General features: G+C 41.6%; 1 protein-coding gene and 1 pseudogene across 6 annotated transcripts in view; both read right to left on the reverse strand.

Moving 5' to 3' along the window:
• Nucleotides 1-22,138, reverse strand: part of LOC148014176 (uncharacterized) — a 36,315-nt gene extending 14,177 nt beyond the window's left edge. For 3 of the 6 annotated variants that reach the window (XM_087667183.1, XM_087667181.1, XM_087667180.1), the window contains exons 1-2: nt 22,049-22,138; nt 21,857-21,945 (exon numbers count right to left, since the gene is read on the reverse strand). The gene's annotated coding sequence lies outside the window, so the exon portion shown is untranslated. Of the gene's footprint in view, nt 1-11,487; nt 11,538-21,856 lie in introns of those variants that run through there. The other 3 variants (XM_087667185.1, XM_087667184.1, XM_087667182.1) reach the window with 3 other exon arrangements.
• Nucleotides 10,092-11,152, reverse strand: LOC148014177 (uncharacterized; annotated as a pseudogene).
• Nucleotides 22,139-23,604: the final 1,466 nt, after the last annotated feature.

Consider the following 23,604-nt stretch of genomic DNA (forward strand, 5'->3'; position numbering starts at 1 on the left):
ACCACCTTAAAAAAGCAAGTGAGGAGGACAGGCTGCCAAATGGGCCTAAATAGGAAGAAATAATGCAATAAATTAATGCAAGTGGCCAACAAAACTAGCTGACCTAATCAAAAAGTTGCCGACTACAATACAAATAAATAAAATAATCAGCGACCGATCCTCCAACTGCTTAGCCTACTTGACAAACTACGAATACACACTATATGCTGAAAATGCCCACTGACTAATAGGAATAATGAATAATGTAGTCCAAGAGTACCTCCAAGAAAACCGACTATACCAATTAAACCTAAGAAATACTAGTCCAAGGGATGACTAATCTCTAGCACCCCATCTCACATCCTGGACACCGCAGAAGGCTCAAGGATCTAGAGTACTGTCGAAGAAAAAGTTGAGTGCTTTTGTAAACAAATCTACGAGATTATCCTCCATCTTTTTACATCAATGGTCTTATCCAAGATCTTCTCTCGAATGAAATGGTACAGAATCTCAATGTGCTTCAACCTAGCATGAAACACTGGGTTCTGTGCCAAAGCAATACAACTCTCATCGTCACAATCAAGTATCGTAGGACCTGTCTGAGCACAGCTCTCCTAGTAACCTCTGAAGCCCGTCTCACGAATGATATGATACAGAGCGCCAGAAAACTAGGCGAAAACAGGGCGCCAGAAACAACCTATCGGCTGCATTAAATGCAGCCGACTGTCTGAACAGGTCGGACTACCACGTGGCAGTCCGACTGTGCAGTCCGACTGCACACTACTGCTCCTGTCCGACTGCACCTGCCGTGCTGCTCCTGATCAGGCTGTGATCTCTAACACCCCCTCTCAGAGCCTGGGCAGGGCAGAAGCCTGAGGGAGCTGGAATGTCTCCAAAGTAGAGCCTAGGGAAGTGCCTTCGTAAACAAATCCGCAAGATTGTCCTCCGTCTTGCAGTACTCCACATTGATGGTCTCATCCAGAAGCTTGTCTCTGATGAAGTGGTACTGGATCTCTATGTGCTTCGTCCGGGCATGAAAAACAGGGTTCCGTGCCAAGGCAATGCAACTCTCATTGTCACATTGCAGCAAAGTAGGACGAGTCTGAAGCACTCAAGCTCCTCCAATAATCTCCGAAGCCACACAGCCTCACATGTGGTGGAAGACACGGCCCGATACTCCGCCTCAGTAGGACGAAAGGGCTACCGTGGATTGCTTCTTGCTACTCCATGAGATAACACTTGCACCCAAGGTAAAACAGTAACCTGTAGTAGACCGCCTGTGGTCCACATCACCGACCCAATCCGAGTCGCTTCAACCTGCAAGTACAAGATCTGAACCATCTGTCCCTGCGGGATAATGAATCCCTAAATCAGACGTCCCCCTCAAATACCGAAGTATCCTCTGAGCAGCCTGCCAATGCACCGTCTTAGGTTCACTCATGAACCCTGCAAAGAGCCCAACAGCAAAACAAAGATCAACCCGAGTGTTGAGAAGCCAAATCAAGGATCCAATCAACTGACGATAGCATACACCATCTGCTGAAGTCTCTAGAACATCCATCAACTGTGGCTGAGTTAGGGAAGCTGATGAGAAAGTAGTATCCTCATCCGAAGATAAAGCATCTCCATGAGGTGCAGACTCCAAAGTCCTAGTCATTGGTGCTGAACTATCTTGTGGATCTCCAAGCACAGGATGCTCCTCACCCCCTCCAGAGACTAAAACCTCCACGAATTGAACATCGCCACTTGTATAGGCATCCCGCTCGACGGAATCATATAATCAGCAACCTTGAGACTTCAAGCTATAGCCCACAAACACCTGCCGTTGGGAAGCTACTTCAAATTTATCACACTATGTCTTTGGGATGTAAATATAGACGCTATACCCAAAAACCTTGAAATAAGAAACATCAAGCTTAGACTCAAAATAAGCCTCATAGGATGTTATACCAACAACGGCAGAAGTAGGAGATCTGTAACAAACCTTTTGTATATCAATTGTTACAAAGACATATTTGCTCAATAATTCCAAATTAATTTGATACTCATGTACTTTGAAAGGCGATTTCTATTATTTAAGTATTTCAAAATATGATTGAATGTTAATCTTTCTATTTAAGGATGGTCAACAGTCAAAATGTCTTATAATTATACTTGGGTCGTCATTGATGAGATACCCAAGAGAAATCTTCCGTGATGAGTATCTCATCATATACGCCTTGGACCTACAATACGAGTGAATACTTGATGGACCCGAGATGTAGATTCCATCTAGAAAACCCAATGTTTTAAAAGTTTAGTCAAGCAATCAAATTGACTAGAAAGCTCAAATGACTAAGACTTTTACACTCAGATAGTGACATTGACTAAAACCCAATATAATGAGTGGTTTTAAAAAGTCAAACCAAATACTCATGATCAAAAAAACAAACCATGAACCAGTGAATCTATATAATGAACCTCTCCAAAAGCTAAATTTAACACTCCTAAAATTTAGGAGGTTACTATCATTTTTGAAAGTTGCTCGAATGAAAATTTTATTCATATCAAAGGCTCCAAAATTTTGCAATGAACAATTTTGTCTTTAGCAACTATCACAAATTCTTAACCATTTGAAAGATTTTTAGAGTAAAGATTTTGGAAGCTTCTTTCTCTAGAAAAGTGACATGTGACATTTAAAATAGGACGTGCCATTTTGAAGAGACAAGTGTCTTTGCACTTATCATTTATAGCCTTTACTTTTCACTTTTGAATACCAAAGCCCCATACCTATATATTCAAAGTCTCTCTCTTCATTTGAAATAAGCTCTTATGTTGAAATTTCAGCCACATACTTTATCCTCTCTTATCCATCTCTCATCCAAGAAGCACTTGCTACTTAGTTTGATCTAATCCAAGCACTAAAGAAGAAAATCAGCTTGCTGCCAATAGTTTACAAAAATTTACAAAATTGTAGCAAATCAACTCTTTTGTATATGGTTCGAGCACACGATACCCTTGGTTTGTTTCAATAAATTCCTCTAAAGAAGAAGGAACCGGTTCCCCTCTCAACGTGGTATCCATCTCTTATACAAGAAGCACTTTCTACTTAGTTTGATCTAATCCAAGCAGTTTTTAAAAAAAAAAATCAGCTTGCTACCAAGAGTTTGCAAAAAAAATTAAAATTGTAGCAAATCAACCCTTTTGTATATGATTCAAGCACACGGTGCCCATGGTTTGTTTCAATAAATTCCTGTAAAGGGGAAGGGGCCAATTCCTCTCTCAAAGTGGTATCCTCTCTCTCTCTCTCTCTCTCTCTCTCTCTCTCTCTCTCTCTCTCTCTTTTCTAATTTTCATGGTGATAATTGATCGAGTTGGTTAAGTTCAAAGTATTGTCATTCTCACGTTCTTGCCCACATTTACATTGGTATGAGAGCAAGGACTTCTTCTTTGCAAAAACTTTTCTAGGTGAAGATATTGGGGCCCAACTTTCTCACGATATCAAAAGACGAAGAGGAGAATTTTGATGAATAACTGGAAGGCTCCTACCACTCTGTATCTGTATGCCTTTCTGCTTATGAGAAGATACAAAGATACAAGGAGCTGAAAGCCGATCCAAAAATTCAAGCTTTGATAGAGAGAAGGGCTAAAGCACGGGCTAAAGCGAAGGTCTTTGAAGATTCCTTACTCAAAAGGCTCTTAAGATAGATAGTATTATGACTGCAAATACCTATCTCAACATAAAAGGTAACAATGTTAAAGATGCAACTAAGTCTATGAAAGGTAACACATCACCTATCATTCGAGGATCCACCCAAGCGGTGACTTTAAAGTCTCATCACACACAAGTTACTTCCTCTTGTCCCAAGAATCCCTCCATGGAGAAGGGCAAGGATAAAGTCAAAGAACCGGTCATTTCCATGGTAGCTGAATCTCCAAAGATACTTTTAGCAAAGAAAAACAATGCTAAAAGAGACTTAAAGCCTGGAGAGAAGAGCGTCAAGTTTGACGTTTTCTATGGTAAGAGTGATTCTTAAAAAGTGATGTCTTTTACTAGACAATTTCATATTGCTTTTGGTAGAAAAGATTATACACAAAAATCAAAATTAAAATGGTTAAAATGCATCTGAAGAATGCTGCTTTAAATTGGTGGCTCAAAGTTATTCAAGAGGCAAATGAACCCAGGTCTTGAAAAGAGTTTAAGGAGATGTTCAACAAGAAGTTTCTACCTTCATCCTTCGAAGCTGATATGCAACAAGAAAGCAATGAGCTGAAGCAAAGTCATGGAGACAATGTTGAAATATATATCAACAGGTTTACAACGGTTTCTCTTAAATTTACATCTCTTAATAAAGTTCCTTCCAATATGGAGATGAGAAAGTTTATCTATGAATTACATGCGACAGTACTGTGAGTTGTCAGGATGACAAAGCCTGATACCTTAAAAGCAACCCAAGATACAACCTCAAAAGCTGAAAGATTATATATGCCATGGATGCTTGATAAAGCCTCAAAAGAAGAACCACAAAGAGAGAAGACCAAGATGTTTGACTAAAAGAAGCCAGATAAACAAGAACCAAAGCATAAGAATGGAGGTAGATCACCTATGCCATCCAAAAAGAAGTCAACATATCAGCAATTAGCAAAATATACAAGAGAAGGACAATGTTTTCTCTTGTGGAGAAAAAGGACACATGGTTGGTTAATGTCTTAATAAGACAAAGAATAAAAACCACCCCAAAAGACACCTCAAACAAATATTGTACCTAAGAAATCCTTACAACAGGATGAAACTCCGTCAAAGAAAAGAAAGCTTTTTATGGCTTGGGATAAGATTCCTAATCAACATATTCTCATTCATTTTGATACAAGGACTACATATAATTATATCCATCCTCGAATTGTTGAAGCTTGAAGCTTTACATCTACCAAAGAAGAGATTTGGAACACCAAAAATGTCAAGCGCTGCTTTTCAAGCAATGAATCTGAAGTTACTCCCATTCTAGGAAAACTACGAATTGAGATAGAAGATTATCTAGATCATGAGAGTTTTGTCATGGAAAATCTCGGTCATTGTGATGTTGTATTAGAAATACCTTGGCATAGAAAAATAGATCCAACCTGATTGGAATCAAAATAAGTTTAGATTCCCTTTCAAGGGTAAAAATGTATCTTTTGATGTAACAATGGAAGAAAACTCTATTCCCATATTATCCCATGTACAAATTTGTAAAGCAATTAAAAAGTCTATTTCCTTATACTTGATTTTTGTTAAAGATTCTAACAAAGAGTCTAGAATTAAAATGTTTATCTCAAATATGAACAAGTACCAAATGAGTTTCTTAAAGGAGTGTGAAGATTGTTTTACAGACACCTAATGAGTTACCACCAAAGAGGTCAAACGATCACCACATTAATCTCATTCTTGGAAGCTCATCTCCAAATAGGCCACCCTTTCGTGTGAGTCCAACACAACTAGAGAAGATTTTGAAGCAAGTGAATGCGCTCTTGGAGAAAGGTCTAATAAGACCCAGTTCCTCACTTTTTTTAATCTCTAGTCCTCTTAATGTAAAAGAAAGATGGATCTTGGCGCATGTATGTAGACTACATGGCCCTCAACAAAATTACAATTCGGAATAGGTTTTCCATTCAAAGAATTAATGATATCTTGGATAGATTGGATGGATCCAAAGTATTTAGCCGGATTGACTTGAGGAGCGGCTACCATTAAATAAGGATTGTTCCATAAAACAGCATTTAGAACAACTTTTAGCTTGTATGAGTTTCTTATGCTACCATTAGGTCTCACCGATGATCTTTGAAAGAATGATAGAAAGAATCTTTAGACCACATCGAAAGTTTACAGGTACTTTCTTTAATGATATTTCGGTTTATTCAAAAGATGAAAAAGAACATAAGCAACACTTGAAAATAGTGTTTCAAGAACTCCCTAAACACATAAAGTTTAACTTTTTTCAAGAAAAGATTCACACATTGACCATATTGTATTCAAAGATGGGATTCGGATGGATCCAAAAAAAGTCAAGGCTTCTATAGAATGATCACAATTGACTTGTGTTCATGAAATTCGAAGTTTCTTGGGATTATGCTCTTATTACAAGAATAAAATGGTTTGCAGTGGCTGCTGGACCATTGCATGATCTAACCAAGAAAGCAATGGCATTCCAATGGACCAAACTAGAGAATTAAGCTCTTGAAGCTCTAAGTTCTATATCAACAAAAGACCTATTTTGATTATTTCTAATTTGTCGAAACCCTTCTTTTTGGAATGAGATGCTTTAGCAAACTACATTAGTGCAATCTTAAACCAAGAAAAGCATGCAATTGCTTATACAAGTAGAAGGTTGTAAAATGTAAAAAAGAATGCTACTACCTATGAAAAGGAGTTAATGGCCATCATTCAAGCTTTAAAAGATTTGAGACACTATCTTTTAGATGGAGAATTTCTCATCAAGACAAACCATGACAACTTGAGACATTTTCTTAACCAACCACAAATTTCTAAAAAGCATATTTGATGGCCCAATTATTTATCTCGGTTTAACTTTTAAATATTGCATATTCTTGAAAAGCAAAACAAGGTAGTTGATACCTTGTCAAGAAGACCTCAGATTCATGTATTATCTATGATTCATCAGACAGATTTCACTAGTATGAGGGACATGTATACTTCTGATAAAGATTTTAAAATTATCTAAGAGAGTTTACAACTTGGTAAAAGGATTAATTGTTATGTTGTCAAAGATAGATTTCTTTTGATGGAAAATAAGTTACGTGTTACTAAACGTTTCAAGCCTAAAGTAATGTAATAATATCATACGGCTTCTTACGTGGCTCATCGTGATGTTCTGGCCTGTCCAAGGCACTTAAAATATATTTCTTTTAGCTAAGTCTTTGACGAGAGATAGAACAATTTATCAAAGAATGTCTTATGTGCCAAAAGATTTAAGTTTGATCGTCAAAAGCCTGGAAAGCTTTTGCAACCATTACCAATTCCATCCCAACCTTGGGAAAACATTGCTATGGATTTTATTTTTAGCTTGTCAAAATCAGTAAACAACAATGATAGCATATGAAAAATTATTGACACATTTAGCAAACAAGCTCATTTCATTTCAGTCAAAGAGACTATCAAGTCTCAATATATGACTAGAATATTTATTTATGAAATCTTTAAGTATCATAGGTTACCACAATCCATCCTGGGAATAGAGATTCACGAACCACTAGTCTCTTTTGGCGAGCTCTTTTTGAAAATTTGGGTACAAAGCTTATCTATTTTTTTTCTTATCAATCTTAAACAAATGGTCAAAGTGAGATAGCTAATTTCACAATATTAGATATGTTAAAGCAACAATTTAAAAAGTATTTACCTTTAGTAGAATATACCTACAACAACACCATTCATACTTCTACAAGTAAAGCACCATTTGAGATCATATCTGGAAAACCTTCTTATTATCTATTCTCAAAACAAAGGAGAATATATTTTATGTCAATGAGTTTGTGCATGATATAGATACAGCTTTCGCCCAAGTTAGATGAGCTATCCAAAAATCTCAAGAAAAACAAAAAAAAAGCAACAGATAAGCATCGAAGGCAATTGATTTTACAAGAAGAAAATTGGTGTGGCTACAATTTGACAAAGCTTATCTAAGAAGCTCTAACAAGCCTTCATTCCAAGTCACTAAGCTCAGAACAAGAAATTATGGGATATTTCAAGTCACTCAAAAGATTAATGATGTTTGTTATAAGTTACAACTTCCAAAGCATTGGAGAATTCACAATGCTTTTCATATCCATTTTCTAAAGCCTTATGAAGAGCCTCCCCATTGGAACCTATAGTAGAGAATCCACTTGAAGTAGATGAACAGGAGGAGATACTTCAACCAAAGCAACTAGTCTTTCATATAATCAAAAAACGAAAAAGAATTATTCTAAAATTTTCCTTTTAAAATTTAAAAATTACTCTCACTTATAAGTTACAACTTCCAAAGCATTGGAGAATTCACAATGCTTTTCATATCCATTTTCTAAAGCCTTATGAAGAGACTCTCCATTGGAACCTATAGTAGAGAATCCACTTGAAGTAGATGAACAGGAGGAGATACTTCAACCAGAGCAACTAGTCTTTCATATAATCAAAAAACGAAAAAGAAACATTCTAAAATTTTCCTTTTAAAATTTAAAAATTACTCTCACTTAGACTCTAAATGGATGCCAAAAGAGTTTTAAAAACTATCCAAAAATACTTATAGCTTATTAAGAAGCTATAGAATCAAAAATACTTCAAGCAACATCTTAAGGATAAGATGAATTTCAAGAGGAAGAGATGTAACAAATCTTTTGTATTTCAATTGTTACAAGGACATCTTGGTTTAATGATTTCCAATTTATTTGATACTCATATACTTTAAAAGGCAATTTGTATTATTTAAGTGTTTCAAAATATGATTAAATGTCTGGATAGTCTTTAAAATACTTCAAGCAACGTCTTGAGAACAAGATGGATTTCAAGATGAAGTGATGTAACAAACCTTTTGTATATCAATGGTTACGAGGATATATTGCCTCAATGATTTAAAATTCATTTGATAAGTACTTTCAAAGGCAAGTTATATTATTTAAGTATTTCAAAATATGATAAAATGTCAATCTTTCTATTTAAGGGTGATCAATGGCCAAAACACCCTATAATTATACTTAGGTCGTCATTGATGAAATGCCCAAGAGAAATTAAAAGTTTAGTTGTGCAATCAAATTGACCAGAAAGCTCAAATGACTAAGACTTCTACACTCAAATAGTAGCATTGACTAAAAACCCATATAATGAGTAGTTTCAAAAACTAAAACCAGATGCTCACGGTCGAAGAAACAAACCATGAACCCGTGAACCTATATAATGAAGCTCTCCAAAAGCTAAAGTTAGCACTCCTAAAATTTAAAAGGTTACAATTTTAGAAAGTTGCTCAAATGGAAATTTTGTTCGCATCAAAGGCTCTGGAATTTCATAAGGAACAATTTTGTCTTCAACAACTATCTCAAATTCTTAGCCATTTGAGAGATTTTTAGAGTAGAAAGTTTAGAAGCTTCTTTCTCTAGAAAAGTGGCATGTGGCATCTAGAATAGGACGTGTCATTTTTAATAGCTAAGTATCATTTTTTGTAAATACTTATTATTTATAGCCTCTACTTTTCACTTTTGAGCACCCAAGCTTCATACCGATATATTGAAGGTGTCTCTCTTCATTTGGAATAAACTCTCATGCTAAAATCTCAACCATATGCTTTATACTCTCTTATCTATCTCCTATCTAAGAAGCCTTTCTACTTAGTTTGATCTAGTCCCAGTACTAAAAAAGAAAATTAGATTGCTGCCCGAAGTTTGCAAAATTACAATAAATCAATCATTTTGTATATGGTTCAAGCACATGGCGCCCGTGGTTTGTTTCAATAAATTCCTATAAAGAGAAAAGGACCAATTCCCCTCTCAACATGGTATCGACTCTCTCTCTCTCTCTCACACATTTTCATAGTAATAATTGATTGAGTTCGTTAAGTTCAAAGTATTGTCATTTTCATGTTCTTACCTGCGCTTACAGAATCGATTAAGAATGTGGCAATCCTTCTTCCAATGACTTATCTTGCCACAAATGTGACTATCTTGCTATGTGTTGATTGCCAAATGGCCTAGTGGACCAAGCAGTCAAGTAAATGGATAAGTTGTGTATCTAAGGGGTGTATCTGTTTAGGTCTACCGAGTATGTCTATTGATAGCCAATTGTAACTACTTGGACATATTGAACAAATGGAATAATGATGATGATGATTTTGTTATACAATTTGTTCTCTATTTTATTTTGTTTCTATTCTCCTATTCTTACATTTATGTTCAAGATACATTAAGTCTCTATACATATATTAGGTTGATTTTAGATACAAACTTGTACTCTCTGAGAATTGCCACAACACTTTTTGTTTTAAAAACGGGACATCAATAAAAATTTTACAAAGAAACTCTAAAATTATCAAACTTTTGATATTTATAATCTACATTTTACGAGCTTTTGCATTAATATAGTATCATAAGGCTCATAAGTAATGAGTGAGAAGTTATTGAAAAAGTATTGTAATTGTGAGTTTTTTTAGCACCATATCTAGATTACTGTGGCTACGAAAGATGGCTAAAGCCTGATGCTTCTTTCGAAAGAATGTGGTCATCCTAGTAGCATCTGAAACTGTGGGCTGCACCCAAGGTAATTTGCCTATGTCCTCCATAAGCAAGTCTAGACAATGCGCTACACACGGAATCCACACAATGTGTGGCAACTCCGCCTTCACCATTTTTCCCATTGCCTTGCAATTGGATGCATTATCTGTAACAACTTGGACCACATTCTCTTTACCAATCTCCATGATGGCTGTACGAATATGCCCATAGATAAACTCACCTGTGATCTTCTCTCCTGCCTTCCCTGCATCTACAGCGCGCAAGAAGTAAGTACCAAGACGAGGAGACAAGTATATTTATGATGTGCCGCCTCCGTATATCACTCCATCCATCAAAGATGATGGTGCATCCAAACTGCTGCCAGCCAACTTTCACTGGGACCAATGCCTTATCTATTAAGGCCTTTTGCTCGTCAAGTGCAGCGGTGCGCATTTTTTTGTAATCCAGCCCACACCATGAATCTGTAGCACTAGCACCCACTTTGGCAATGGCCCTAACCATCCTCTTCCCCTGCTCAGTCCTTAAGACATTGAAACTGATGTTGCACTCAATGAGAGTGCAAGCAATCTCCATCTCAGCCACCTTCTGACGCTCTCTCACCCAAGACTAAGAATGCACACGTGAAGGCAAGGTGGTTTGCCTAGGCACATGCACATCATTAGAACCTTCCTCCTCCTCCTCCTCCTCCTGCATGACATGAGCCCTCTTCCTACTAGCAGATGGCTGCTCTGAGGCAACGGGCTGAGACACAAAACTCTCCTCTACCTGTGTAGGAGGATCACCAAACTCCCCAATAAGAGCATCGTGCAAGGCGTCTTGTGTTTTCTGGGATCCTTGGCCTTTTGCTGCTGCCCCCATTGCTGGGAAGTTCTCAGCAATCAACTTCTCTCGGACAGCTTTTGGCACCTTCTTGCACGTGCTACAATTGTTTGTGCAATTGATGCCTGTCAAATGCTTCACCACATGCATCATCAAGTTGATTCATCATAATAGTAAATGAATACTCAAATTAATGAAACGAGAAATGGAAAATAGCTAGAACCTCTACACAAACAAGGTATTATAAAAAATAAAATAGATGAGGTGATATAATTAATAACAATTGCTGAAAAGGGAAAATAAGGGTGAAAATAGAATGCATACAGATGAGCACATGGTGAAGTACATGTAGAGAGTTGATTTCAATTGTGCAAAAGCTAAGTGCAATCAAAGATGCCACCAACAACAACATAATATGTGTCATCATTCAAAGGCAGTCGACATTGTAAATAGAATGACCTACGCAAAAAGAAGGGCAGCCCCCTTTGACTCCACACACGACACGAGGACTTCCTCCGCTAGTCCTCAAAGAGTTTCACCTGCCAGAGGCGATGAAAATTCAAAATCTGTAGCAAAAGGCTGAAAACGCAACCTTTCCTCCATGAACAGCAAGGACTTGCAAAAAACAGCAACTTTGCTCCTCTGCGCACAACTTGTTCACCGCAGCCTCCAAAGGCTGAAAACTCAAACTTTTGTCGTGAAGAATCCTCCCAATCAGGTTTACCCACAATTAATTAGCCCTTCTACATTGCTCCGATACCATGTTAGAGTGCAGCGAATGTGGAAGCATATGGACAAGACTAAAAGAAAAGTGAAAACAAGAGAAAGGGAGAGAGAAAAGAGACAAAAGAACACAGAAATCTGCAGTCAATGAATGCTAAAATGAAGGGAGCATATATACACGGGCTGTAGACGTATCTCCAAGAGCCATCTCTCTCCCACCAACACCTAAAAAAGTAAGTGAGGAGGGTAGGCTACCAACTAGGCCTAAATATGAGGAAATAATGCAATAAAATAATGTAGGCGACCAACAAAACTAACATAATCAAAAAGATGTCGACTACAACATAAATGAATAAAATAATCAGTGATAGCATCATCACCTGCGTGACAAATCCGTACATTGTCTGCTACAAATGCCCACTGACTGACAGGACTAATCAATAATACCCTCCAAGAGTACCTTCGAGAAGACTGACTACACCAATGGTAACTTGAGAAATGCTAGTCCACGGGATGACTAACCTCTAACACATACATCATGGAGCCCCTTGAGGTACCATCCTCCATAGCCAAGCTCTCAAGCTCATGAACATGATTGGGAAAAAATCCAACGATGCCTTGGCTGCTTTGGGATGGGACACTTCGAGGTATACTCGTTGAGTTATGCTTGCAGTGCCTTTCTAGTTCTAGCTTTTGGGCTTGAGAGGGGGTGTTAAACTAAAAAAACAGGCATCAACATTAAATCTTCATTAGCTCATTAAAACTGCCCCAAAACTCAAAGATTATTTGTCCCATAAGCCAAAACCCTAATTTTGGGAGGATCCACATCTATAAATAGGAGGCTTCCCACTCCAATCAATTCATCCCTTTTTGCAAGTCGTCACTCTTCTAGAGGTTGTCCAACCATCCATGACTACTATCACTCTCCCTGCATCCGCACGCCCCTGTTCTCGTATGTCACCCTGCAGTCTAGAGTCCATACTCAATTGCATTTACAGCTTGATTGCCATCACCAGTTGTTGTTTCACTTTTCTCACCTAATTGGCTTGTGTTTACAGAATTTGCATGCTGCCTTGCATCATATCAGCCTTCTCCTCTATTGTCGCCCAGGTCTTGACTCTTGCTTGTTATTGGTGATCAACTCCCTTCACATCTAGGTGGTTACACGACTATATTTACTAGATTCAATCTCCAAACTGCTGCATTTTGGTTTCCAGCCTACTGCCCTTCCACCTTTAGCATCTCAACTCCAACTAGTCGTTATAGACTTTGGGATCTGTCTCCAATGGACATTACTCTCTGACTACTCCCATTGCTCTACCTTTGAGCATATTGTACATTATCTCATTCATTTATAGTATTCATTCATTCAATTCAAAGTTCTCTTTCTTCTCTATTTGTATTTTGTGTTTTTGTGTTTATCACATTCTTGTGTTTTGGTCATGTCTATACATTCTATGTTTTCTCAATGCAAACCCTAACATCACTTCACACCCCATTGTCTTTTGTTTGTGAGCAACTATGGTGACATTGGCAACATTTGAGGATTTTCTCGCATCTAGATACAAGGCAACAACAAGACATACTACGATTTCATGCTGCCATGGCAGGCCAGCATATGTTTTCTACTTTTGGAAGCAATCATGGAGCCCTAGTGGACCTTTCAAACAATCTGGACATCAAAGTAGGTCCATTGACAAGCTAGACATCCAACATTTCTAGACCTGAAATCATTGGTTTCGCATATCAAATAGACATATCTCCTATTTTCATGATGAATATTTCCTACTTTGTAAGGTCTCTACATCAAACTCATAGGTTGTATGCTACACCTAGGAGCCACTTTGCCCTTCATTGAGCAACAAGATGACCAGCCCCTGTTCGCAGAGTATTTGTCAGCTCATGTGTGAGTCCGAGCTTGATCTGGGCTGGGCATTTTTATTAGGTATTTTAGGTATTTTTCTGGTGTGGCATTTTATGCCAGTGGAGCATTTTATGCACTAGTCGGCCAGCATTAATGCTGGCCGACCAGCATTTATTGCTCCCCACTTTTCAGCCTATTTATACTCAGTGGCTCCTCCTCAGTCAGTAACTTCACCATCTGCAGACTCTGTGGAGAGAGGAGCCAGTGCCAGTGCCAGTGCCAGTGCCCACGCAGCCAGTGATTCACTGTTGTATGCGACTGTCTCGTATTCAAATATATGGATTCCATTTCCCGTGCATACATCTGAGTTCTCATCTGTATCGTGTTCTTTCTTTCTTTTCTTTTTGTCTCGTGTTTCAGCAGTTTATTTCAGCACATGTTTATGCTTCCACCGTTGCTCCACTTCTGGCAGCCCCATCACACCTAGAGTTGGCTCCCACATCTTGCACTTTTAAGGTATGGGAAGCTGGTTGCATCACAGTCTACATTTTCTAGCTAGAGCTACCACATCAATTCATATCAGCTACCATTGACTAGAGACTTCATGGGTCCATCCTTCTATCTTGTAGCACATTCACACGTGATGTGCTCAAATGGTTAGCACATAGGTTGGATTCTTACTTTCAATGTTAGCTCCTTTGGAGGTTTAAGCTTTAGCTTGGAGACTCTATTTGGACTTTGTCCATGGCCAAACAGCTTTCAAGGTCTCATCTTGATTTGAGTTTAGACTCCTATGTTTGGGGGGATAGGTTTTCTTTGTCTCAAATACTCTCAACTTGTGTGAAGGTTACACAAGTTGCTTGGAGTTGGACATAGAAAGTCAAAATATGCTACTTGGTTAGTAGATATTAGCTTGGTGACTTCATGCATTGACATGGAGACAAATTCATTAGAATCCTACTTCACTGGAGTCTTTAGTGCCTCTTCAAGGTGATGGTGATGAATCATCTTCTACTTTGCTTATGGATCACGGTGCATCCGAGAATTTGATCAAAGATGAATTAGTCAAGAGGTACCATCTCCAAATTATATTGACCACTATCATGTGAAGATACACTAAGTTTTGTAGAGAAAATGCGGAGAATATACACAATTAACTAGCAAGTCGAGCAGCAGAGATACAACTATGTGCTCAATGAGTGGAGCCTAAAACGCAAATGAAGAAGAAGAAATGAAAGAGCTGAACATGAGTTGGACAGAAACACAACTATGTGCTTAAGAAGTGGAGGCTGCCCAACAGCCACTCATGGGAATAGGCTGAGAGAGTGCGTCAGAATGTGTCAGAGATCATAGCCTGTTTTCAGGCAGGCAGCAGCAGGCAGCAGCTGCACAGTCCAGCTGCACAGTCGGACTGTGCAGTCGGACTGCCACGTGGCAGTCCGACTGCCTGAAGCTGATTTTTATCAGGCTGCGCCCTATTTTGGCGCCCCATCCTAGGCAGATTTTCGCCTATTTATTGCTGACGTTTTCAGCAGTCTGGCATTCATTCTCTGTCGCAGATTACAGACCGGTGCCATGCAGATCTCTGTCTCTGTTCGCAGATTTCTGACAGCAGACAGTGCAGACTGCAGCAGACTTCGAGGTGGACAGCAGGTCGCATCGTCGAGGTGGAGACACGCAGTCCAGCACACTGCGCCCGTGTATATCTTTGTATTCAGCATTCTTTATACAGCAGATCTTCAGTGTACACTGTCTCTTTCTCTCCCTTCTCTCTCTGCGTTCTCTCACTCTCAGTCCTACGCTTCCGCACCGCTGCACTCTGACATGGTATCAAAGCAGTGTTTGAGGGCTGACTGAGCGCAGAATCAACCTGAAGAGGAGTTTCCATCGCGACACAAATTTGCGTTTTTTGCGTTTTAAGGGCAGACAGGAGGGCTGCGCCTTGGAACAAGGCTGAAACGAGTGTGGGCGCACAGGAAAGGAGTACAGGTGGTGGATTTGCTGCTGTTTACTGCTGTTTGTCGCGGAGAAAGTTTGAGTTTTCAACCTAAAAGTGCAGGTTTTGCTTTTTCATCGCCTCCGGCGGGTGAAGAAGCTTCGGGACGCTGAAGAGCCTTAGCAGGCTGAGCCTACTCAGTCAGAGGGGGCTGCTTTTGCGTTTGAGAAGGCATTGCAGGTGAAGATGTCTACAGAGATGGACTTGGAGTTCCAGGCGATTATGGACCGGAAGGTGCCTGTCCTACCGGCTCTTCCTACAGATCAGAAGCTCGACGGCGACAACTACCGCATTTGGCGCGTTATGATGTTGGCCATTCTGGAGTCCTATGATTTGGCGGAGTTGGTACAGGAAGATATTGACCGGCCCTCGGTAAGAGATGAGTCCAAACTCTCTTCTGATGCTCGTGCGGAGTTGGCCAGGGCCCAGTCTCATTGGGACAAACTGAATGCCAGGATTCGATCCTTTCTCTTTCTATCATGCACTACAGCTGTGATCGCTCACATCGAGCACTTGACGGTGGCTCGTGAGATATGGCTGGAGCTTGATCAAATGTACAATCGGATGACCCTGATGAAGAGGGTTTCTTTGGAGGTACAGATGCGGACCTTGTCCGTCAATAAGTCTTCTTCGCTAAGGGAACACATTAACAAGCTAAGGCAGCTATAGATGCAGGTTCAGAATGCGGGGAAGCCGATCTCCTCCGAAGACATGGCGATCACACTATTGTCCCAGTTGCCGCCACGATTCGGTACATTTTACTCTGCCCTTATTGCTTCGGGGCGAGAGTCTACTCTTCGGTGGGAGGAGTTGGTTCCTATGGTCTTGGACCAAGAGGAACAGTTAAAGGGACAGAATGCTTCCAAGACGGAGGCGTTGACAGGTCAAGCCTCTCAGAAGAAGGGGAAGGACCAAAAGAAGAAGAAGGGGGATAACAAGTCCAAGAAGGACAAGGAGAAGGACAAGGACAAAGACTCCACATGCCATACTTGTGGAAAGACTGGCCATTGGAAGAAGGATTGCCCTGACAAAGACTCGAAGGACACCAAGAAGAAGGAAACCAAGGATTCTGGAGCGGTGGCTGCACCCTCATCAGCTGCATTTCTACATCTAGTTGTCATTGAGGACGCTTCACCGAATGCTTCTGATGCTGCGATGGCGGCTTCCCACTCTCGAGAGTGGATTATTGATAGTGGTGCCTCACGGCACATGACTCCTTCATCGGATGGTGTTGCCCAGCTGCGACCTTCGCGTGGGCAGGTTCTCATTGGAGACAGCTCTTCTGTTTCTATTGCAGGTCGGGGTAAGATGCAGCTTATTCCAGATGGACGAGGTGGCACCCATACCTCAGAGGTTTTGCATGTACCAGGATTGGGGTACCATCTCCTTTCAGTCCATAAGATTTGCTCCCTTGGTCTTCTGGTGGAGTTTGACAGTTCTACAGTGCGAGTCCTTGATCGTGAATCGAGGAAGGTTCTATCATCTGGATATGAGGAGAACGGCATTTACAAACTGAAGTCTTCCACTGCCCTCTCTACTCTTCTTCTTACCTCTCAGTCACAGTCTGAATTATGGCATGCTAGGTTTGGTCACCTAAACTATGACTATCTTCGGAAGGCGTCACGGGGACAGCTTGTTCGAGGGTTGCCGGATATAGTGGTGAGCCAGCAGCCATGTGTCTCCTGCATACGGGGGAAGCAGCATAGAGATGCCATTCCCCATACCGCTTCGCGGCGGTCTACTTCACCGATGGAGTTAGTATCTACGGATCTATGTGGCCCTATGAGGAATGAGTCCCTGCGTGGGAGCTCTTACTTCATGCTGATCGTGGATGACTATAGCAGGATGACATGGGCCTACTTTTTGGCACTAAAATCAGAAGCTTTCTCGCACTTCAAGGATTGGCTTCTCTTTGAGGAGAACCGATCAAGCCGGAAGTTGAAGACCTTGCGATCCGACAAGGGAGGTGAATTTGTCTCTAATGAATTTGCTCGGTTTTGTGCAGATAGAGGAATTCACCAGGAGTTTGCCAATACGAATACTCCACAAGAAAATGGTATTCTCGAACGGAAGAACCGCAGTGTGATCGAGATGGCACGCACCATGATGGAGCACCGACAGACCCCTCAGGTTCTGTGGGCCAAGGCTGTGGCTACTGCAGTCCACATCCTTAACCGATCTCCTACTTCGGCCGTGGAAGGGATGACTCCATTTGAGGCGTATTTTGGATCGAAGCCAGATGTTTCTTACTTTCGGGTCTTTGGGTGTGATGCCTATGTTCACATTCCCAAAGCTCACCGTGACAAATTCGAAGCGGCTTCCCGCAAACAGGTATTTGTTGGCTACAGCTCCCAGTCCCAAGGCTACCGACTCTATGATCCCGTCAAGCGGGATGTATATACTAGCCGTGATGTGCGGTTTGTGGAGGTTCCGGCTTCTTCAACGGGTGAGGAGCATCCCGTTCTTGGAGATCCAGGGGAGAGTTTGGCTCCTTCTACAGTTCCACTGGAGCCTGTGCCGTTTGATTATGATTCTGTTTCTGACACAGAGTCTATTGTTCCACCGGATCCTTCTGAGGAGTTACCACTGGTGGACATTCCAGAGTCTTCTACTGATGGAGAACGACGAGGGGAGGTTCGGCCTCCTCCTCGCTGGGCCCGTGACACACTCCGTGATTCAGGGATCGAGGGGGTTCCTGAGGAGTAGGGACCGCAGGATGGTCCGCGGCGGTCACGGAGGCACCAGACGCATTCTTCGGAGCTTGTGTGCTCCAATTATTGTTTGATGTCCCGAGTTATGCAGGATCGAGAGCCCACCTCCGTGAAGGAGGCTTTACAGTCCGCCCCATGGAAGAAAGCTATGGAAGCTGAGTTGGAGGCTATTGAGAGGAATGGCACTTGGTCACTTGTGCCACGCCCCCCGAAGAAGAAGGTGATTGGAGTCAAGTGGGTCTTCAAGACCAAATATCTCAGTGATGGTACTTTGGATAAGCACAAGGCTCGCCTTGTTGCTAAGGGTTTTGCCCAGCGCCCCGGTATTGACTGTCATGACACCTTTGCCCCTACAGCTCGTATGGCAACCATTAGAGCTGTTCTTGCTTTGGCTGGCCATAGGAGATGGCCTGTTTATCAGCTGGATGTGAAGTCGGCCTTCCTAAATGGTGATTTGAAGGAGGAGATCTACGTTGAGCAGCCTCCTGGCTTTGGTTCTTCAGATGGGAAAGTCTACAGGTTGAAGAAGGCCCTGTATGGTCTCAAGCAGGCCCCGCGAGCTTGGAACGAGAAGATTGATTCGTTCCTCCAGACTCAGTTGGGATATCGGCGGTCCAAGGCCGATCCGCAGCTGTATGTTCACACTTCCGAGGATGGTTGTGTGCTGTTTGTATTATATGTTGATGATTTGATTGTCACAGGTGATGATGCACAGCAGGTCCAGGAGACAAAGTCAACTTTACATCGGACGTTCGAGATGACGGATTTGGGGCTACTCCATTTCTTTTTAGGACATGAGATTTTTCAGTCTCAGAGGGGGATCTTTCTCTCCCAACAGAGATATGTTCAGGAGCTCTTGGTGTCTTTTGAGATGGAAGATTGTCGGGCCCTCTCTACTCCTATGGATCCGAACTGGAAGGCCACTTCCCACTCAGCTTCTCCCTTGGCGGATGCTTCCCGCTATCGACAGTTGATAGGGTCTTTGATTTGGCTTCTCAACACCAGGGTTGATCTATGTTTTGCTGTTGGGCTCTTGGCAGGGTTCATGAGTGAACCTAAGACGGTGCATTGGCAGGCTGCTCAGAGGATACTTCGGTATCTGAGGGGGACGTCTGATTTGGGGATTCATTACCCCGCAGGGACAGATGGGTCAGATCTTGTACTTGCAGGTTAGAGCGACTCGGATTGGGCCGGTGACATGGACCACAGGCGGTCTACAACAGGTTACTGCTTTACTTTGGGTGCAAGTGTTATTTCTTGGAGTAGCAAGAAGCAGCCCACGGTAGCCCTTTCGTCTACTGAGGCGGAGTATCGGGCCGCGTCTTCCACCACATGCGAGGTTGTGTGGCTTCGGAGACTGTTGGAGGAGCTTGGGTGCCCCCAAACTCGTCCTACATTGCTGCGATGTGACAATGAGAGTTGCATTGCCTTGGCGAGGAATCCTGTTTTTCATGCCCGGACGAAGCACATTGAGATCCAGTACCACTTCATCCGAGAAAAGCTTTTGGATGAGACCATCACTGTGGAGTATTGCAAGACGGAGGATAATCTTGCGGATTTGTTTACGAAGGCGCTTCCTCAGGCTCTACTTCGGCAACATTCCAGATCCCTCAGGCTTCTGCCCTGTCCAGGCTCTGAGAGGGGGTGTCAGAGATCATAGCCTGTTTTCAGGCAGGCAGGCAGCAGGCAGCAGCTGCACAGTCCAGCTGCACAGTCGGACTGTGCAGTCGGACTGCCACGTGGCAGTCCGACTGCCTGCAGCTGATTTTTATCAGGCTGCGCCCTATTTTGGCGCCCCATCCTAGGCAGATTTTCGCCTATTTATTGCTGACGTTTTCAGCAGTCTGGCATTCATTCTCTGTCGCAGATTACAGACCGGTGCCGTGCAGATCTCTGTCTCTGTTCGCAGATTTCTGACAGCAGACAGTGCAGACTGCAGCAGACTTCGAGGTGGACAGCAGGTCGCATCGTCGAGGTGGAGACACGCAGTCCAGCGCACTGCGCCCGTGTATATCTTTGTATTCAGCATTCTTTATACAGCAGATCTTCAGTGTACACTGTCTCTTTCTCTCCCTTCTCTCTCTGCGTTCTCTCACTCTCAGTCCTACGCTTCCGCACCGCTGCACTCTGACAGAATGTCATCCTCCATTAATGGAGCTTGAGTGCAGCAAACCACCAAGTTTGATGCTGAAATGACGAAGAATGATGTCAGCCAGCTAGATCAGGCTGTGGAGACCCAATACACAGCTGTCAATGTGAGGCAAAAAGGATGCAAGCAATCATCAAACACAGCAGCAAACTCTAATGACCTGCTGCCTACACCAGCATGCAGCCTGTAGGAATATCCCCCAGCTCCCACATCAGCAACAACAGTGCAAAACAGAGCAATCTGGGGTGATGATGATGTGAAGGGCTGGATGGACAGTAAACCCAGCACATGACTGCAGCATTTTGGGCCAAATGCAAGTGATAGAAAGGCAGGGCAGCAGCTCCTGGAAATGGGAAGAGATGACGACAGCACCAAGGTGATGGTGATTGGCTGATCAACTCAAAAAGGGTGTGAGAGGACAGGCAAAAGGGATGTGGAGGTGGTCATACATTGACTCCCATTTTTAGAACTGAAAGAGCCTTTTGTCCTACCAAAAAATCTCATGTCCTGTCTTTTCTGAATAATTGATTTTAAATATGTTTTGGGCCTGTAAAAGAGCTGAGAACCTAGCCAATAATAAGAGATTAATTTTAGGGCTAATGCTCAGCATGTCGTACAGCCGGTGGAGCAAGCCTTCTATCCTGAGAGAAAGACCAAGTGGAGATGCACCAGTTCAAGAAGAATGTGGGACAGATTTGGAATCAAACACTCACAAAAGAACCATGCACCTCTTCTAAAGGTGTCCAATGATCTTGCTGCTTTTAAATAACAGAAAGGGCCTTCAAGACTTGCATCAATGTGATCAGTTCGACTGAAAGCAAGCCCTCTTGAGGCTAAAAGGGAGCTTGGCAGGTCATCGAAGTAGCTATGTTTGCTTTTATTCACAAGATAAGAAACATAATTTTGAAACCCAATCCTCATGGTCTGTTAGCCTCAACAGAAGATTCAGCCTAGCAATAGGGGTTACATTATCAAGTTTATTTCAAGTTCCAAGAACTCGAGCTCTAATGCATTATGTGACAGACTGCTGTACTTCACTAAAAGGCAGTATACATATTTACCATCATAATGAAACAGTCATATTTCACTGTTTTTACTATAAAGAGTCTGACGACCAATTAAATCCGGATGGATCGAGTCCCCTGTCAGCTGCTGCAAGACTAAGCCTTCAAACAGCAATTGAAATCTAAAAGGAGCGTTGAAAATGTTGCAATGTAGTTCACAATCTGTATCCTAAATGTTGTGACCGGTCTCCATCTTTGTGATGTCGAGCTTGGACAAGTGATTCAACATAGGCAACGATTCGCAGATATACTGGTCATCTTCATAGGGTGCAAAAAAAAAAAAAAAGGAAAAGACAACCCCGTGGCGTCACGCGTGGATACCTGATGAATCGTGATCAGCTGTAAAATGGTGCATCGGACTTCTTCAGCCTTTTGCATGGCGCTCTAAAGGATGGTCGAGAGCTTGGATGCTGGTGCAAGTCATGCAGGAAGAACTCTCGTAAGGTTTAAGAAGAAGAAGAAGACGAAGAGGCGCTAAGCGCTTTTAAAGATAGACAGCAAAGACAGACAGACCCGGGGGGCTTGGGGGCGCTTGATGTGTGTGTTTGTGTTGTCTGTGTCAAATTTCAATACGTCCTGCTAAAGGGAACGTTTCGTTTAAAACATTGGTAGCCTTTGCTTTTAAAACCTTGGTAGCATTTCGGGCTTCCGTTTTCAAACCTGTGTTAAACCTAGGGGGTTTCACACATTGTCACTTTAGAGCCTTTGCATATTGTCTCTTCCTTTTCTTATCCACCTTATGGTAGCTATTTTGGGCACCAATCTCGAGAGCGGATAGGTTCCCCAATTCTAGAATTTCATGCCTTTTGCATCAGGTTATAAGGCTTCTGCTCTAGGTCAAGGTGCACCGTGCATTCAATGAGAAGGTGGAAATCTTGATAAAAGCGGCATGAATGACATGGCGATGATATAATGGAATCCACTTTTGCAGGTGGACAAAAGTTTATGTTAGCTTCACCCTCAAAAAGAAGGGCGGAAGTTCAAAAAGTTCTTTGTCTTTATTCAAAAGGGTAGCATTGTCACCTTTTTCAACTCATCTATCACTATCCTTTAGTAACATAACAAACTTGTATTAAAAGCGTAAAGTATTTACCCTCGACACTAGATAATCTCATTCAAGTGGCTAGGGATTTTTATCAAAAACCAAAAACCACTCCATGTGACATAGAGGGATTTCTAGTTTTTGGCGAAAACCATTGGAAACAGTTTCCAAGCAATCCCCTCGTGAGAAGAAGTCCATGGTATTTTTCAACAAATTATAGGTAATCATGTAGCAAGGTCTTTTTAGCTTAAGGTATGTGAACCAAAACATCCTCCATCATTATCAAGGGATCAAGTGGTGAGAACTTATTTGCCTCCTTTCAATCTCCCCACTCTAATAGTATTCCTAATCCCCCAAATGTGCTTCAACACAATGGCCCTCATAAGATCCTAGTGTTTCCTAGATTTTTCACTTGTTTTCCCTTTGTCTCCTAGAAGAGCTTGCTTGACAAATAATATGTTCTATAGATCCTCCATTTCCAAAGATTTGCTAATCTTATTTACAATGGATGCACTTGAATGCAACCTTGCACGAGATGAGCCACGTCCCCTTCCTTTATCAAACAAGAATAACATCAAGGGCATCAATGGACTTGGTCAATCTTTCTTTGGTTGGCAATTTTCTAGCCACTATACACCACATGAATAGACTAAGCCTTGGGCCTTATGTTGACTTTCAAACCCTTTCAAGCTAATTGCTATAGGCCTTAAAGGAATTTTTTCCAATCTTCCACCACCTTCATGTTCCAATTGAATTTCTACAAGTCCTTGCACTTCCTTGTATCTTAGATGTCACCTATTCTCTACAAGGATTGACATCCTTGAAAGTAAAGGTCGTTGGCCAAGCTAATTTAATCATTTCAACTGAGTCCATCAACCATTATGCCTCATCTTGATCGAGCCTAAAGGCTTCAATAGAAGCCTTAGCCTTCTAAAGCTCCTGTTCCTTAGGTCCCAAACATCATTCCATCTTTGATCCCCCTCCTATCCAAATCCAAAGAAATGCTCTAGTTAACGTAAGTAAAGAA

The sequence above is a fragment of the Lygodium microphyllum genome, chromosome 25 (genome assembly GCF_053477565.2).
Source record: "Lygodium microphyllum isolate KBCC chromosome 25, Lygodium_microphyllum_v1.1.10, whole genome shotgun sequence".
NCBI classification, from domain to species: Eukaryota; Viridiplantae; Streptophyta; class Polypodiopsida; order Schizaeales; family Lygodiaceae; genus Lygodium; species Lygodium microphyllum.